This window comes from Polyodon spathula, chromosome 24, assembly GCF_017654505.1.
Source record: "Polyodon spathula isolate WHYD16114869_AA chromosome 24, ASM1765450v1, whole genome shotgun sequence".
Classification (NCBI taxonomy): Eukaryota; Metazoa; Chordata; class Actinopteri; order Acipenseriformes; family Polyodontidae; genus Polyodon; species Polyodon spathula.
The window spans coordinates 21,382,194-21,400,719 of record NC_054557.1 but is presented as its reverse complement, the minus strand read 5'-3'; the positions used below and the strand labels follow the sequence as shown (position 1 = coordinate 21,400,719).

The 18,526-nt window shown below is 36.9% G+C and overlaps 1 pseudogene; it reads right to left on the bottom strand.

Moving 5' to 3' along the window:
• Positions 1-3,876, bottom strand: part of LOC121298602 — a 6,074-nt pseudogene extending 2,198 nt beyond the window's left edge.
• Positions 3,877-18,526: the final 14,650 nt, after the last annotated feature.

The window sequence follows — 18,526 nt, the reverse complement described above, 5'->3', positions numbered from 1 at the left end:
CTGTAGGATCCAATGGACCGGGCCTCTGAGTCCCTGCTCACAGACTGAGGTAAAAACACTGACCTGAACAAGAACACAGATTAAACAGGGATCCTTACCGTCATAGCAAAAGAAGGGGTATGCTTTGCTGCATTGATCATCGTTTAACTGAAGTGTATTACTGTTGTTTTGAATCTTCACACATTTCTCTTTGCCTTCATAATTGTCAGGTTGATTTTCTGACCAGTTCTGAAATGTGTAATTATCCCCCCCATCCGACCACTTCCAGGGGTTATTGAACAGACCAATCCAGACAGCAGCTCCATTTGCTTTCTCCTTTATTTTCTTCAGTGTGGTTTCTTCTACAATACTGCTGAGCTTCATACCAGGTTTTCAGTTCTGTAATCAGGATATATCTCTCACTGGTTTCTGAAAAGGTAACAAACAGAAGATCAAATAGGATGTCGTTACTGAGGTGTCTTGGCTCTCCTGCTGTTACAGTTATTAATATTAGCTAATAAAAGAATATTACTGTTTTTTCTATAAGGAAATGTATGCATTTAAACCGTTTCTTTTTCTAATCAATTTAGATTGAAAAGTAGAGCTAAACAAGTGGGTGTTGCACAGGATTTGAAAGCTGGCGAGTCACATGATGCGCACCTGTTACATTTGCAGGCTGCGTCTGTATTTAACAACACAAGTAAGCCATTCAATTCTATTAAACAGTAACATGACCTTTAAAACATGTGCATTGTTATATATATATATATATACTGTATATTGAATAAATGTTGTTCGTCACGGATGCCTCTGTGTGCATCTGTAAATAATATAATGTACAGTAGTTATTATTTCGAAGTCTTGAGTATGTCTGACCCTACATCTTAACATGAACAGTGCTTCTCTCAGACAAACTCTTACTGTATTCTTCAGAGCCCTCTTCAGAGTGCAGCTGATGATATTAGTTTATCGTAAGAAGGAACCAAGTTATATGCTGCCCTGTACAAACATGCACCTTTTACATGTGAAATTACCTAAGCAGCCCTGGAAATCTGTTTCACTAGTTTGGGGTCTATACGCCGCATCACAGACAGCATAACAGGAAAAAAAATGTACCATTATTATTATAACACATGAATTGCTTTTTATCATGACAGACAGAACTGTTCCATTGTCCATCTGGACTGACTGTAGCACAGAAGCTTTTGACACGTCTCTTATTGTAGGTGACATCATCTCCATTGGACCACTGCCAGTTCTCCTTGGCATCATGGTACATCCCGATCCAGGCATCGACACTAATATTTGTCATATCTGAGAGTTGCTTTGCTTCCTCTTGGCTGTTGATAGTAGCCAGGTCTACGTATTTATCTCTACAATATGTCTGAGCTGCAGACCAGTTCATAAAAGTTCCTTCAAAGTGGTATTTGGTGCAGGAAGCGTTTGTACAGGATTCTGAAAAACAAAACAAAAAAAACACAATAATGTTTAATTGATTACAAACCACAAATAAGTGCATTCCATGTATATATAATGTTCTTTGGATTGTCAAGACTAACATTATGAAGTGTCATTTTTATAAATAATGATCTAATAAAGGGTTGAGGCAAAGATTTGATTTTCATATTCAGCCAACTGATTCTAAAACGTTTGTGGAAGTCTTGAGTCTCGTATCCCGTTTGAGATGTTAAATGTGTGATGAATGTGTCAGGGACCTTGGCGTTGACCTCTGACCCTTTGACCCAGTATTGCTTCTGTTTATTTAGGACAACAGGTTTTCTGAGAGAAATAAAACTTGCAAGAAACAACTTACACTGAACAGAAATATAAACGCAACATGTAAAGTGTTGGTCCCATGTTTCATAAAGATCCCAGAAATTTTCCGTACACACAAAAAGCTTGTTTCTCTCAAATTTTGTGCACAAATTTGTTTACATTCCTGTTAGTGAGCATTTCTCCTTTGCCAAGATAATCCATCCACCTGACAGGTATGGCATATCAAAAAGCTGATTAAACAGCATGATCATTACACAGGTACACCTTGTGCTGGGGACAATAAAAGGCCACTCTAAAAAGTGCAGTTTTGTCACAGAACACAATGCCACAGATGTCTCAAGTTTTGAGGGAGCGTGCAATTGGCATGCTGACTGCAGGAATGTCTACCAGAGCTGTTGCCAGAGAATTGAATGTTCATTTTTTCGACCATAAGCCGCCTCCAACGTTGTTTTAGAGAATTTGGCAGTACGTCCAACCAGCCTCACAACCGCAGACCACGTGTAACCACGCCAGCCCAGGACCTCCACATCCGGCTTCTTCACCTGCGAGGTCATCTGAGACCAGACACTAGGACAGCTGATGAAACTGTGGGTTTGCACAAACCGAAGAATTTCTGCACAAACTGTCAGAAACCATCTCAGGGAAGCTCATCTGCATGCTTGTCGTCCTCACCAGGGTCTTGACTTGACTGCAGTTCAGCGTCGTAACCGACTTCAGCGGCCACTTTCGATGGCCACTGGCATGCTGGAGAAGTGTGCTCTTCACGGATGAATCCCGGTTTCAACTGTACCGTGCAGATGGCAGACAGTGTGTATGGCGTCGTGTGGGCGAGCGGTTTGCTGATGTCAGCGTTGTGAACAGAGTGCCCCACGGTGGCGGTGGGGTTATGGTATGGGCATAAGCTACGGACAACGAACGCAATTGCATTTTATCGATGGCAATTTGAATGCACAGAGATACCGTGATGAGATCCTGAGGCCCATTGTTGTGCCATTCATCCTCCACCATCACCTCATGTTTCAGCATGATAATGCACGGCCCCATGTCACAAGGATCTGTACACAATTCCTGGAAGCTGAAAATGTCCCAGTTCTTCCATGGCCTGCATACTCACCAGACATGTCACCTACTGAGCATGTTTGGGATGCTCTGGACCAACGTGTACAACAGTGTGTTCCAGTTCCCTCCAATATCCAGCAACTTCACACAGCCATTGAAGAGGAGTGGGACAACATTCCACAGGCCACAATCAACAGCCTGATTAACTCTATGTGAAGGAGATGTGTCGCGCTGCATGAGGCAAATGGTGGTCACACCAGATACTGACTGGTTTTCTGATCCACGCCCCTACCTTTTTTTTAAGGTATCTGTGACCAACAGATGCATATCAGTATTCCCAGTCATGTGAAATCCATAGATTAGGGCCTAATGAATTTGTTTCAATTGACTGATTTCCTTATATGAACTGTAACTCAGTAAAATCTTTGAAATTGTTGCATGTTGCGTTTATATTTTTGTTCAGCGTAGTTACAGGAAGATGCTTTTAAATAATTCTTCTTAGTAGCAAATCGCTAGTTTTATTCCCATTCCTAAAAAAAAATGTACCTTTAAAATGAGACCCATTGTCTTCTTATTGCAACACAGCTGTACTTTATGATGAAACAGTTGTTCAATAATAAATCCCCATGAATAAATTAACCCTCACCTGAATTCACTGATCACATAACTTCACCTCAACCACCATTCACTTTCAAAGTATAAATGTATTTGTTTTAATAAGCAAAGAATGACCTTCATAAATTAAAACATTAAGGGATCCTTACCATTAGAGCAAACAAAGGGAGACACATTGTAGCATCCAGCTAAACAAGAACACAGATTAAACAGGGATCCTTACCGTTATAGCAAAAGAAGGGGTATGCTTTGCTGCATTGATCATCGTTTAATTGAAGTGTAATTTTTTTAATCTTCACACATTTCTCTTTGCCTTCATAATTGTCAGGTTGATTTTCTGACCAGTTCTGAAATGTGTAATTACCCCCCCCATCCGACCACTTCCAGGGATTATTGAACAGACCAATCCAGACAGCAGTTCCATTTGCTTTCTCCTTTATTTTATTATTTTCATCATTATTCTTTATACTGACGAGGTCGGTGTAGTTTGCTTTACAGTACTGCTGAGCTTCATACCAGGTTTTCTGTTCTTTAATCAGATTATAACTCTCTCTGGTTTCTGAAAAAGGTAACAGACAGCAGATCAAATAGGCTGTGTCACTGTCGTTCTATATAGTAACATGGCCATTGTGATTGAATTTCTCTAAATCTGTTTGTAACATGCTTTGAGCTTGTTAGGAAAATGTCAAGTGCCAGGAGTGAGTAGCCTTCCTCATTCAATTCACAATACAATGCTCCCCCTTTATAATGCTCGAGTCGGAAGCCACAGTTCTAAGAGTGTGCTATTTGTGTTCCGCCTTCTAACGAGAATGAAAGTGCTGGTGGAATGGCATTATGGGGCAAATGGGAGCCATGATCAAAATGCATTCTAACTTCTTCCACAGTATGAAGAGCCACCTTATAAAGGGAGCACTGTATGCACCAATGTGACCTTTCAAATCACCAGAGTGCTCTCTGTTCAGTGCTTAACGCTAAACATAAGAACATTTTATGGAAATATTGTTTTTAAACCCATTTATAAGAATGCTATGTTAAAATGAATACATCGTAAAATAGTCATAACTGATATAATTTTCTGAATGTAGGTGTATTTATACAATAAGTGCCTACTCCCCCCCCCCCCCCCCCCCCGCCCATTTCTAGGTATCTACATTCCTAAAATAAGTGTTCCAAAAAAAAAAAAAACATAGAGCCTGTTTTCGAAGAGAGCATGAATAAAAAACAGAATTAAAAATATTGCCTTACCATTGTAGCATATGAAATAATATCTATTATTATGACAGTCTGAGTCCACCCACTCTCCATCTGAATTGACACTAGCGCAGCTGAATTCGGATGGCCAGTTGTAGTAGCTCACATTGTCTCCATTGGACCACTGCCAGTTCTCTTTGTCATAATACAGGCCAATCCAGGCATCAGTAAAACCAGCTGAAATATGTAACATTTCTTTTGCTTCTTCCTGGCTTTCAATGGTGGCCAGGTCTGTGTGGTTCTCTTGACAGTAGCTCTGAGCATCAAACCAGCTCTTTTTATCTTTCACAAAGTGGTATTTTCTGAATTGGCTGGATGCAACTGCACATATTCCTGAGAAAAAGGTATATGGGGCACGTGAGAGGCTGGCTTGGCAGAGGTGTGGGAGTGGGTATACAGAGAAAACCAAATGCTTTGACACAAGCACTTTTATTAAACCGCTTACAAAAGAAACAGTGCACCCAATACCCAACTGGGTGAACAAATAACACAACTTTTGTCATGATGTCTGTCTCCTATCATAAAACAGGTTCAGAGGATTCTAATGGCTTAGCACAGCTCCTTACTCTCCAAAACAAGGCTCCAAAAAGAGCTTTTCTTCCCTTTATATACAGCTGAGAAAAGACAGAAAAACAAATAACCCTTACATCCCCAGAATCTCATCTTCTCAATAACCAAAGCAAATAGCCGATAACTGATTCTCTAGATGAAAAAAATGCACAGATTTCACAGGGATAATTAATTAGGCAATCAGACACTTTATTAGGTTGCACTGCATTTCTATTTGCTTCAGCTCCAGCGGTCACAGCTGACTCTTCTTACCCCATTAGGGTCTCAAACCCTAGAAAGTCCTGCAGTCACAGAATATTTCTGTTCCTCAACAACCAGCTCTATTTGTGCTAAAGAAGATTCATAGATTAAAACCATCAGAAATGTTATATTGCTTTTCTTTTTGCTACCATTGTAACCACACCTTATGTTAAAGGTTCACTAGCTCAACATAACAGATCTTTAATGTTTTTATTTTAAACCACGCTGCATACAAAACTGATAGCCAGGTCTTCCTTCTATATGCAAAATGAATTACAGAATGGGGTAATCGAGGCTCCTGCTTATTCTAGTAATCTCTGTATTGTTGTATTCAATGACAGTGCATCCTACCGAGGCTCAGTGGACTGGTGCTCAGCCCCGAATGTTATGTTATGAAAAATTATGTTATGTTGTTTTTGGTCTTTTACATCATTTTAAAACTTAATTTATCATATTTTCCAGTGTTTTAGATTGTTTTTAATATAATGTATCCTTTTTTTCCACTGTTTAAGAGAATAGTATGCAAATATTTATCATATGCAATACATTAGGTCTTGTAAATGTGTTTACTTGTGCAACTTTGTGGGGACCTCATTTTGTCTGGTTCGTCGTGATTGTTTTTTAATTAAGTGAAATCGGTTGTCTGTTTCCAGATTAAGTTTGCAAAAAAAAAAAAGAATGCATGATTAACTTTAGCATTTGTTTTAAATTTCCCGACAAACCTTCTGACTAGCAATTGATTTCACCTGTACCAAAATCTGACAGTGTACCACTTTCTGATATTACACAGGTCAAGTTTTGGTACTGTGACAGAAATAGAATGACATTTGGTGGACGCTAAGCAATAGGAACAGAGTACCCTGGACCGTTTAAACTGACGATTCATTCCCAAGGTTAAATGGAAGTCGTTCATCTAGAAAGGGGGTGGAGCTTCGGTGCACTAACTCATCTACCTGGAAGGGAAATGATGTGGCAGCTGCGGATTGGAGGAGCGGCTATAATTGCTTACCAAGGGGTCATGTGTGACGGTACAAATAGGGGACAAAGCGACGTAATCTGTTCCTTCATTTTGGTTAAAGAACAACCCAGAAAGACCTGTGTTTTGTGAAATTGTGTCGTGTTTGTTTTGTCTCTACTTGTTACTTGCTATTTAGTAGACAGCTAAACACGTCCAGAGCTGTCGCCAGACAGCACTTCACCTGTACACTGCAAGCCACTTTGCACAGGTATGCATTCCACATTCTGACGATGTACCACTCTCTGGCCCTACACAGGCAAGCACTTAGTAGATGGGCAGATTTAGTGATTTGCTCTCTTATGTGTATAAGTCCAAAGAGAGTGACTTTCAAGGGTAGGACTTGCTAGAGAGCCCCAGCAAAGACTGAACAATAGCTTGTGCTATTATTGACATGAGTTACATCCAGTCATAGTAAATAATGAACTGCGCTACACTGTTTGTGAAAAGGTCTATGCAAAGGTCTATACAGAAGTCTATACAATCGCCAAATTAAATTTACATTTGTTTATAAATATCTCCAGACAGGTGCAGCAATTTCCAGAAATAATAATACAAATATAATAGTTATTAAATAACAAATTAAAGAAGTTTGTTTTATTCCTGCACACAAATCTACATAGATAAATGCCGTGGGTCACAGTGACCCGAAACATCTTATTTGTATACACGGCCTGTTCTAAAAAAAAATAAACATCTCAAAAGGTTCTGTTTTCTGTCGATAAGTTCATGACCCCGGCTATGAAAAAGTCATAAAATATTATACAGAAAATGAAAAGAATTGGAATTGGAAATTAGTGTCAGGTCAAATAGACCCGAAACCTAATGGGAGAGTTAATATTTGCCAAGGTATTTTACACTAGATGATTTTAAAAAAAGATGCACTTGATTAAAGGTACACTACCTATGAAACAGTTTGAAGCCTGGACAGAAGTGTTAAATTTGTCCAATTAATCAAATAATTAGACTAATTAAGTAACTGATCACTCGGGTGGAACGAAAGCCAGAAGACACTGCGGCCCTGCAGGAACTGTTTGACACCCCTGCTTTACAGGTTTTGGTCTTGTCAGAACTTGTAGAGCTGTGGTTGACAGCCTAGGGCTGATCCAACTAGAAGCGCTTGTGTGTGTAACAGGGCAGAGGCTGGGTGACAGCGCACAAGACAAGCGAGCACCTTAACCTCTGTGCAAAAGACCCAGCCTCACCAGCATTCAGGCTTATCAACCTTTGAACATCAACTGATGACTTTCCTACTAAATATGTTTGTATCCCGTGTAATTGTTCAAATATATAAACGTTTTCATCTTAAAACACTGTGAAAACATGTCATCCAAATGAAATTGTAACGCATGCTAGCGGGGGAATGAGAACATTGAAATGAATACTCCACTGTACATGTCAGTCATTCTGGCATCTGACAGAGCTACAATTACCGGGGATGTGCATCTGTGCAGGGACTAAAACAAACCTACCTGCAAGCAACAGCATCAGGAGCACCTGCTTCTCCATGATAGACAGAGCACAGACTGAAACAAAGAGAAATTCATCTTTTAATACAGGTTGAAATTCAAATGAGTATTGGGTGGGCTTGTATTATTATTATTATTATTATTATTTATTATTATTATTATTATTATTATTATTATTATTATTATTATTATTCAGACTTTTTCAACCACTGAAAAAAGTGTGAAGAGAAGAGATGTAGATTACTCTCCACTGCTGTCCAGATATAATTTCTGTTGCAATAAAATGTTTTCATATAAGGTAAAATTTTAAAACATGTCAGAGATTGGTATTGCAATATATATATAGGTCCTAGGCCCACCGGGTTGCACCCTTAATATATATATATATATATATATAATATATATATATATCATATATATATATGACTATATAATTCCTATATATATATAAGATATATATATAATATCTATATATATATATATATATATATATATATATATATATATATATATATATATATATTGTAATGTGCTGCTGGTAGTAATAACCCACACTGGGTGGTGTAAGCCCAGTTTTAGGTACAGGAGGTGCTTTATTAAAGGCTGCTCAACAACAAGTTACCCATGACAAGCTTAACAAAGGCTGCATTTCCATGTCAAAAATCCCCCCAGCAGAACAGTACTGGTGACTATATACAAAAATAACAACCACTCCCAACTCTCCTTGCTGATCCTTCAAATGCATACTAGCCATGACAAAAAAAAACAACATTCTCCCTGAATTCCCACAGGGGGTGCTGCACAGCCAATTTCTATTTTCATCACAAACTAGAACTAGAGTGACAGCAAAATTACTGTGTGGATCTTTATTCAGAAAAAAAAAAAATACTCGTTACAAGTGTTTCTTTGCACTCGTTACTCGGCACGGACCTACTTCAAACCTTTGGAACATTCTCCCACTTTTTTATAAATATGACTGTTACATTTAAAAAAAAAAATAAGAAAGTTAATAATTGTATCTGCCAAAGCAATGCTTTTTTTTGTTTTTGTTTGCTTGTTTTAGTTATCTTAAGCCCTGTCTTGCGGGGTTTTGTATTTTTGTTCATTTGTATTTTTTGTGTTTTTAATTCTTTGTATTTTTGTTTTGCATTGTTTTGTCTTGGAAACTACTTGAATCAGAACATTGGTCCACATCTACAGGCAGTAGGACCCAGGGGAATACCTGGAGCTCCAACCTGATTGTGTTCATTGTTGTTTCATATGTATTTCAGCTTGTGCTCTTGCTTATGTAATGATGTTATTTAAATAAGCCTGCCCACGATAACAGGCTCCCTTTCATAATGTCTTGAAAAAGGTTAGCACAAATCAGATACAAGCTAACATGGAAATTATGTACAGGGTCCTGTGAACAACAAGGAAAGGGCAAAGACATATTATCCAAAAGAATTCAAATATATTGGACAGCATTAAACTAGCAAGGTCTTGCTTAGGGTAAGAATGTACTTGTTTCTTCTTGTTTCTTAGTTTTATAACATGATTTTACATTTATTTTCCCTTGCACTCATTGCTAAACCAAATCATTAGCATGGAAAAAGGACAGCTTCCTGGAACAAAATGTGCAAATCAGTTTTGTCATTTTTGTGCGGCGACTAAAATTAAAGATCTGCTATAAAAAAAAAAAAAAAAAAAAAAAAACAGTATCGCCATATTTAAAAATCTTTTGTCTCCTCCAATCCCTTTTAAAGCCAGCCTGGTTCTCCAGCTTCACTAAGCCATGATTCCAGGCACATTCTTTTCCTTTGATTGAAAAATTCTATATAAGAAAAACAACACATTCAACATGTACAGAAATACCAGACAAACGCCTCCCTCCACCTGGTTTAATTAAATTAAACATTTAATATCAATGTGTTTTATTATTTTCAGCTAGTAATTTCCTGGTTGGTTTGCGATCTGTTTTACTGTTTGTGTTTTGTACAAGTCATTTCATTTGAGATTTGGGGTTAATATATGTTTGTCTGTTTTATTTATTTATTTATTTTTAAACAAATATTAAATACATCAAATAAAATGGTAATTACTCAAATCAGTAAAATGGTGTAAACAAGAGTGAATCAAATAAGGTAATTTCAAACAGAAACTCATCTTTTCTGCTTTTAAAAGCACTATATTTTAAAACCCAGCTGCAGCACCATGGATTAAAAAGAAAAAGAAATCCCTCCATTTTTAGTTAACCCCCCCTCCCTGGCCAGTGGAACAATCAAATTAAAAAGAGCTCTCCAAACCATAAAAACCACAAACAGCAATTAAAAACTACATTCATAATTTAAATTACTCACTTAGGCTAACTTCCTATTACATGTAAACAAATATTTTCAAACTGTAAAATTCCATTAGCTGACATTATGAAATATTTGTTTTTTTTGTTAATAATTTGAATTGCTTGTAATTGTCTTTCAATACAATTTCATACCACTTGCAAGAGGTGTGATTAATCGATTGTATAAATCAGATGATTAATTGAGCAATAGAAAATGTCAAGATTAAAACCCCTAATATAGATAGATACATTTAAAAGGAGGTCTAATTGCAGTGTACAAAAATGAAAATGTCCAAAAATTTGGGGACAAATTATAACCACTGCACTGGACAAGTAATAATGCTTATCATTAAATACAAATCATTGAAACATTTTGTCTACTTGCATAAAAAAATCTATTCATTTTCATATATATATATATATATATATATATATATATATATATATATATATATATATATATATATATATATATATATATATATATATATATATATATATATATATATATATATATATATATATATATATATATATAATATATATATATATATATATATATATATTATTATATATAATATATACAATATATATAACATATATATATATATATATATATATATATATATATATATATATATATATATAATATATATATATATATATATATATATAATTATGTGATATACAGTATATATACTTATAAAATATTTCCAAATGTATTAACACTATTACACCTGATTTTAAATAACAATATGTGTTTTATCTTAAAATTGCATGCACAAGCTTTTCCTCAAATTTGCCACTCTTCTCAAAACATTTGTCATAATTTGCACATTACCATTTCTCAACACTTCTGCAAATTGCATTAATCAGAATGATCTGGCACTCACCTTCTCAGTGCAGTCTCACAGCTTCCTGTCTGTGTGTCCTCTCTCCTTCAGTCTGAGGAGCTGCTGCAGGAACCTGCTGCTATAAACACCTGAGTGCAGGTGAGCAGCACACGCAACATGCAAATAAGTTTCTATTTATATTTGTTTGTTACCAGGAACAGGGTGTATGAAATGGTAATAATAATAATATTTACTACTACTAGTTATTATTATTATTATTATTATTATTATTTATTATTATTATTATTATTATTATTATTATACAGGTAGATGGCTGCAGGTGGGACAGGTTAAAATCAATCTTTTAGAGGTCTTTTGAACCACAGGGGTGCTTTAAATTTATTTACAAAGTTGTGATGAAAAAGAAAGTGATATACAGTGTGACTTTAAGCATCAAGAAGAATGCATTACATGTTGCATTTTTCTACTCTGATGCATTATGAGCATCAACAATTTACTCAAAGCCTCTGCTAGTGTTATAACAACCTTGGATTGCATAACGAAGGAAAAACATTGAGTGAAACAGCTGGCATCACTCTATTTTCCGGGTGTGGTACACGAAGCATAATCAACAAATACAGAGAAACATCATCTGTAATTGACAAACCCAGGACTGGAAGACCCAAAAAGCTGTATAACAAGGATAAGCAACACTTGAAGATAATATCCTTAAGGAATAGACAGAAGACAAGCGTTGAATTTTATATATATATATATATATATATATATATATATATATATATATATATATATATATATATATATATATGTATAGAACATAATATTTATATTTTATTTAACATCATGCAATCATGTACTGAAAGCCATTAATAGTAGTACGGTGTACTAACTGCTCCCTTCCACTAGCAAAGGCAGAGTCCTAGAGACACCCCTAATGCTGCCCTGAACACAAAGTACTGGCCCTGTGTTGTGAATAGGATGACACTAATATCCACTGTCTGTCTGGGGGATGTATAATTGAGACCACTGACCATTTGATGAGTTAAATCAAAAGCATTCCTCTGAATCGGTGTATGAAAGTAACAGGATATGAAATATACAATTTAAATGTGGTGCATTTCATATATATCTGTGTGGCAGGCTGGCGAGTGGATAGAGGCCCAGAGAGACTGCAGTTCAAAAAAATATACTTTTTATTATAAATAGATACAAAAATAAAAGGGCACAAGGGCCAAAACAAAGGAATTGAAACAAAAAGACAAAAAGCAAAATGTACAAAATAAAGGTTTCCAGGCTGGGCAATGCCTTGACTGGATTTAGAAAATTGAAAACCGACCGACCGACCGACTGACCGACCGACCGACCGACCTGCTTCCTCAACTCCCTCCTCCAAATGAGGAAGCAGAGGCCTCCTTTTATGTCAGGTGGCTGGGCGCTGATTGATCGTTAATTAACCTAATCAACTAATCAACCCCAGCCACCTGAACATAATAAACCCAGGCAGGTAGGAGAAAGTAACCCCATCCCTGCCAATTTAAAAAGGGCAGAGCTTTGCTCTGCCACAATCTGAATCAGCCTTTGTGTGTAGGTCAATCTGTTTTCATACTTGCAAAAACTTCCTGCTCATGTTCCTAGTGTAGCAGGCAGACTGCATGCAAAATAGGTGTTTTTGTTTTTTACAGTGTTTTTATTCATAAATAGGTGTTTTTGTTTTTTACAATGTTTTTATTCATGTAGGTGTTTTTGTTCTTGTTTTTACAGTGCATTTATTCATAAGGTGCTTTAGTGAACAGAGTCTGTGGCACCAGCAAACAAAACATGCAAATAAGAATACTGAGCAAATGCAACTCGTATTTTGCCCTTTTTTACAACTTGAAAAGGTTGTTGGAGAAGATAATGGGAATAAAGGAAATCATAAAAGTTTATTATTATTATTATTATTATTATTATTATTATTATTATTATTATTATTATTATTATTATTATTATTAGTAGTAAACTATATACTGTGGCTATACGAAACAGAAGACAAAGTTCACGATCCAAACAAATGTTTATTTTGTAATCCCGGTCTGGCGACCGCAAAGAAATATCACAGGCAATACACAGCAATGTACTGTATTGCAATGTTTCAAACAACGGGTTACAGTCCCGAAATAATAAACACAGTATAACACACACAAAGACACAAACATGAGCACAAGTCCAGAGTGAGTGCTAACATGCAAGTGGTGAAATACAATTTATTACTACACAGTGGTGAAGTGATGTCCGGGTTGGTGCTGGTATTAAGCGACAGCTCCCGGTACTTGTTAGCCGTCTAATAAAAACACACAGGTACAATCAGACACGACAAAACAAACACTAAACACTCACGGTTCTTTTATAACTCTCCTTCCTGGGTTGATCTTAACCATAACAAAGGAACAGATCGCTTAGCCGCACACCCTTTTGTACCGTCAGTCATAACCAATCCTGCCTTCCACCTCTGGGGGCCTGGGTTGTAAATGCTTCCAAAAACTACCCACACTTAGAAAGCGACCGGCAACCGATTGAACCTGTCCGGACCAATGGAGTCATCCCCCAGTAATGAACCTCAAGTTGGCCATTTGCTCAATGGATCATAAAGTTCTATTACAAACCTATTGAGTGCGAACAGCCAATCAGCTTCCAGATCGTTGAAGTGCTTAACTGTGAATTCAATTTTAAATCAATCCGCCCATGTATAACAGCTTTTTCCCTCAAAATTCTAATCTGATAACATAAAAAACTACTTAAAATCTTTCTAACGCTGATCTAGAGACAAACGAAATCATGTCTGTGACAGGACATCGTAAAGAAGGCTCAATTCACAGCTACTGTACAGCAAATCAACAGCCAACCCTGTTTCAGTTCTTTCTGCACCAGCCAATCCACTGCCTGCCAGCTTGAATGACGCCCCGCCTCCAACAACAAGTTTCGAGTCTGACTCAATACTACACTGACTATTCAACAATTGTATATGCCCAGATAAAATATACGAAGAAACAGTAAGACCCCAATAAATAAATATGTTAGCTAAATAATAATAATAATAATAATAATAATAATAATAATAATAATAATAATAATAATAATAATAAATGTTTTCTCTATGTGTATGTCGTTTTTATATTTTAATTACGTTAGGGACTATTTTCTTAGCGGAAGGTTACCCGGTAAATATAGGTTTTAAAGTTTTTTTAAAAGAGAAAATAAATTGTTTTCTAATAGCGACAGAGCCCTCTCAATGCGGGCTCTACCGTGTGGTAGTTGACCTTGACTTTCATTCGCGTCCTCGCCTTCGGCTCGGGACGATAACTCCATTCGTGGGCATCGACGGGCTCTATCGCTCAATTATAATACTTATATTAGCATGCTGTTGATACTTCTTTAGAAGGGCTTGTTTGTAAAACCAAATTGTATCAAATTGTTCATATAATCTTAAAAAAATTACCATGTACCCAACTTTAAATATGTATTGTACAGTAATGCCCTGCACTGTAATACCAGAGGGCTGGTTAAATTCATCAGTCTCTTTATATTCCTGTCAAAACTTCTAATCATTTCCAAAGATTGTTTAAATGTGTTTTGTGAAGAATACTGTAAAACCAGGTAGCGAATCAACCATTGTTAACCAATTTACAGCTCTTTTGTAATATTTCTGTTCTGTAAAAATGTGTCTTTATGTTGTGTGGATCAATAGGACAGGTTACACAATGGGACTGTTTGGATCACAAACACACACACACACAGGGCTAAAGGTTTTACAGCATGGTTGTAATGTAAGCTCTGTCTTTTTAAATGTTTTTTGTGAGCTATAACGTATTATGGAGTCATATCATTTATATGCTTCCTTGTATACTTCTGTTTTGCATTTTTTCCACAGTGAACAAGCTTTTATATATTAGCAACTTTGTTTTGAATGCATGTTTCTCTAAATAATCCTCTATGTAAGTGCATGGCATGTGCCTTGGGCTAGAAGGGAAATAGGTGGCAAGTAACATTGGTCTGGGCTCTCTCACTGACAGTCTGCCTTTTGTGTGGTACTAATGAGAAATTGCGTATCAGGAGAGAAAATATCATCAACTTTGCATCCCATTGTGCAGTTCCCAGCTTGTATAGCGCACTTAAAAACTTGTTTCAGGTCTGAAAATGTCTGTGGGCAGCACTGGCCTCACCCTTATAAATGTTTCCAACAGTAAAAGCATAGCAAAGTTTAATAAAGCATAGTGAAAGCATGGTAAAGTATAGGTAACCATATAAGCATATCTAAAGCCCGAAGAGGTACAGTAAAGCAGTGGTTTTCAACCTTTTCATCTCAAGTACCAGTGTTTCCATCAGGGACCACCAGGTGTACCAGTAACTATGTGCAATATTAAACGACTGTTGTTAAACAGAGACTTACCCTGCTAACTGAAAATGTGACAACATCATCTAATTATCTGACAAGAGTTCACCACAATTAACACTGAGAGGCTGCTTTGGTTCCTCATCAGTAACTTTGAAAGTTAATGACAAATGCCTCTCATCGCAGCGCTTCAGACAAACTTTTTGCCTTAGGAGCCAATGGCTTCATTTATTCTCAGCATAACCACACAAATGACTAAGAATAAGTACGAATACCAAACAGGGTTATTAGAAATATTAAAGTTAACTGCTTGGGGTAGGCTGGAAACCATGAAGGTATCATGATTTAAAATAAAAATACATGTTTACTGTAACATGGTTCTCTTTAAAATAATACTACAAAGAAAAGTGCTCCTTTAAGCAGGGTCTCGCCACCTCTGCTAATCTGCGAGGCATGAGATTAAACTGATGTTCTCCCATTCCCTCATTACTTTCATGGGGTTACCCAGGTCCCCCTGAGCTAAAACCAAACAATGTCCCAGTGATTGTACTTCTCCAGTATTGGTACGTAAAGAAGAACATCATTTTTACGGGATTGACTGCCCCCCGCCCAAGACCTGCCCTTCAACCAATCAAAGCCGTCCACAAGACAAACCCTTGTTCAACCTCTTTGTGTCACTGCCATGACTGGCAGCCAGGTCAAACAAAAAAACCTCCATCTCTCACCGACATCAACTGTAGTCATCCTCTTTAGTCATCCCAGCCACATTCCCACTTGTTTTGATAGGGAGAAATTTAATCCCCTCCCTGCCAACCCAATATTCCCCACACCAAAACACAAAAACATGCACCGGCAGAGCATTCCCCCTGCCACACACACACCACTTATGTGCACAGCACACATGGCCACCATCGCCACCTCCACCCCTAAAACACCAACACTCTTCCCTCATGTCCCTCTTTCCCCATATGGATCCTTGTGGGCGGGTTGATAATTGGGGCTGTGGTGGCGGTCTCCTCACCTCTTCCTTCTCCTGTTGGGGTGTCCCCACCGCCAACAGCGAAGAGAGGAATTTCTGCAGCGAAAGTGATGCTAGAGGTAATGCTGGAAGTGGCAATGCTAACAGTAGTGCGGGGCACTCCAACAGCGGCAATGCTGGCAACGCTGGCTCCTCCGTGAGGCACTCTATGGCTCCTATATATATATATATATATATATATATATATATATATATATATATCTATATAAAACTAAAGGTTTTAAGGTATGGTTGTAATCATATGATTAATATGCTTCCTTGTATGCTTCTGTTTTACATCTTGTCCACAGTGAACAAAAAAAAAAAATTAAAAATCACATGACAGCACGAATTAAAGTCTTTTTTTTTTTTTTTTTAATTGAAACGAATACAATCCTATAGTGAGCAGGTCCTCTGCAGAGATTGGAATAAACAGATTCCCACACACACCAAATTACTGTAAAGTAACAAATGTACAAATAACGCTTACTTTCAACTGACTATTCAATACTGAATATAAAAAGGATACGCTCTTGTAAACAGTCCGACAAGGCGACCCTAGGAAGGGGTTTCCAAACACCAGAAGCGACTAAGATATTTTATTATTATTATTATTATTATTATTATTATTATTATTATTATTTTGCTTTACTTTGATTTGATTAATGATTTCTCATATATTTTTTATTTAAGCGATAGTGTCCGCAGGGTTGCCAGATTTCTGCTGGTTTTATAGCCCAAAGTCACCTCAGAAATAGCCCAATTATTTGTTTTAACTGAAAGCAAGCTTACTTTTAAAGTTATACTACCTATATACTAGTTACATTATCAACCCGCGACTCCTTAACATTTCCCGCGGCTGTGTTTTTAAAGTAGCCCAATTCCGCGGAAAAACCGCGGACTGGCAACCCTGAGTGTCCGTCGACCTTGACTTTCGTTACCGCACTCGCCTTCGGCTCGAGACGCCTAACCGTCGCGGTCCACTATCACCACACAGTAGAGGCCACTATCTCTATTAGAAAATTATTTTAACCAATCTTTTTATTTTATTTTTTAAAAACACCTTAAAACCTAAATTCACCCTGAACTTGTACTGATTCGTCGCGTACCTTTTCGCTGAGTAAAGACGTTCTAAGAAAATGTTTAAATAATAATAAAATTAAAAAAAAAACAAGGATGATATACATATAAATAGGGGGAAAAAATGATTTTTTATTGGGTAAATCGATCTGAATGTTTTATTAACTTGCTAGGGGTTTAAACCCCTATTTATAATCTGGTCATTACCTGAGGAATGAACTGAGCAATTACTGCACGATGGAGTCTGAACTACCAATACAATCTCCCATTAAATAGAGTCTGAACTACCAATACAATTAAATGCCACTCTAAAATGCCTCCTAACTTACCACGTTTCTACCTTCAGCCAAAACATTTTCCTCATGAATCTGTATATGAATGAAGCAATATTACTGAACTGTCCGCTTCTCGCTGCTGTGCTGCTGTTACAAGATGCTGTGTTTGTGCTCCAGTCGAACTGACAGTCTGAGACTGGCTCTCGGCAGTTGCAGGTACAGGATTAGTTGCTTTCGTCAAATCAAAAAGATAAAGTCCACACTTGCTCGATTCCCATTTGGTGCTGAGACATTACCCATAACGCCGGGCCTGGAACCAAGATACTCCTTTTAATAAAATAAATATAGTTAGTGTTAGTGTTTTTTTGTTTGGCCAATGGCAATTGTGTTTATTTAAACTTTTGTTTTAAAACTAAAACTAATGTTAAATTAAAATGCCTGTGATAACAGTAATGAGCAAGCCAGAGATTGTGTTAAGACTTTGTTGTAATAATTAAAAGAAACATACATTTTTACTCTACATTAATCACACTGGTGTCTTTTTAACAGTAGATTATTTGATCACAGAGGGAGTCACCAATATTAAAGGCTCAAAGCCATTTTACTGCTGTACTCTTTCCTTTATATAGCGCATTT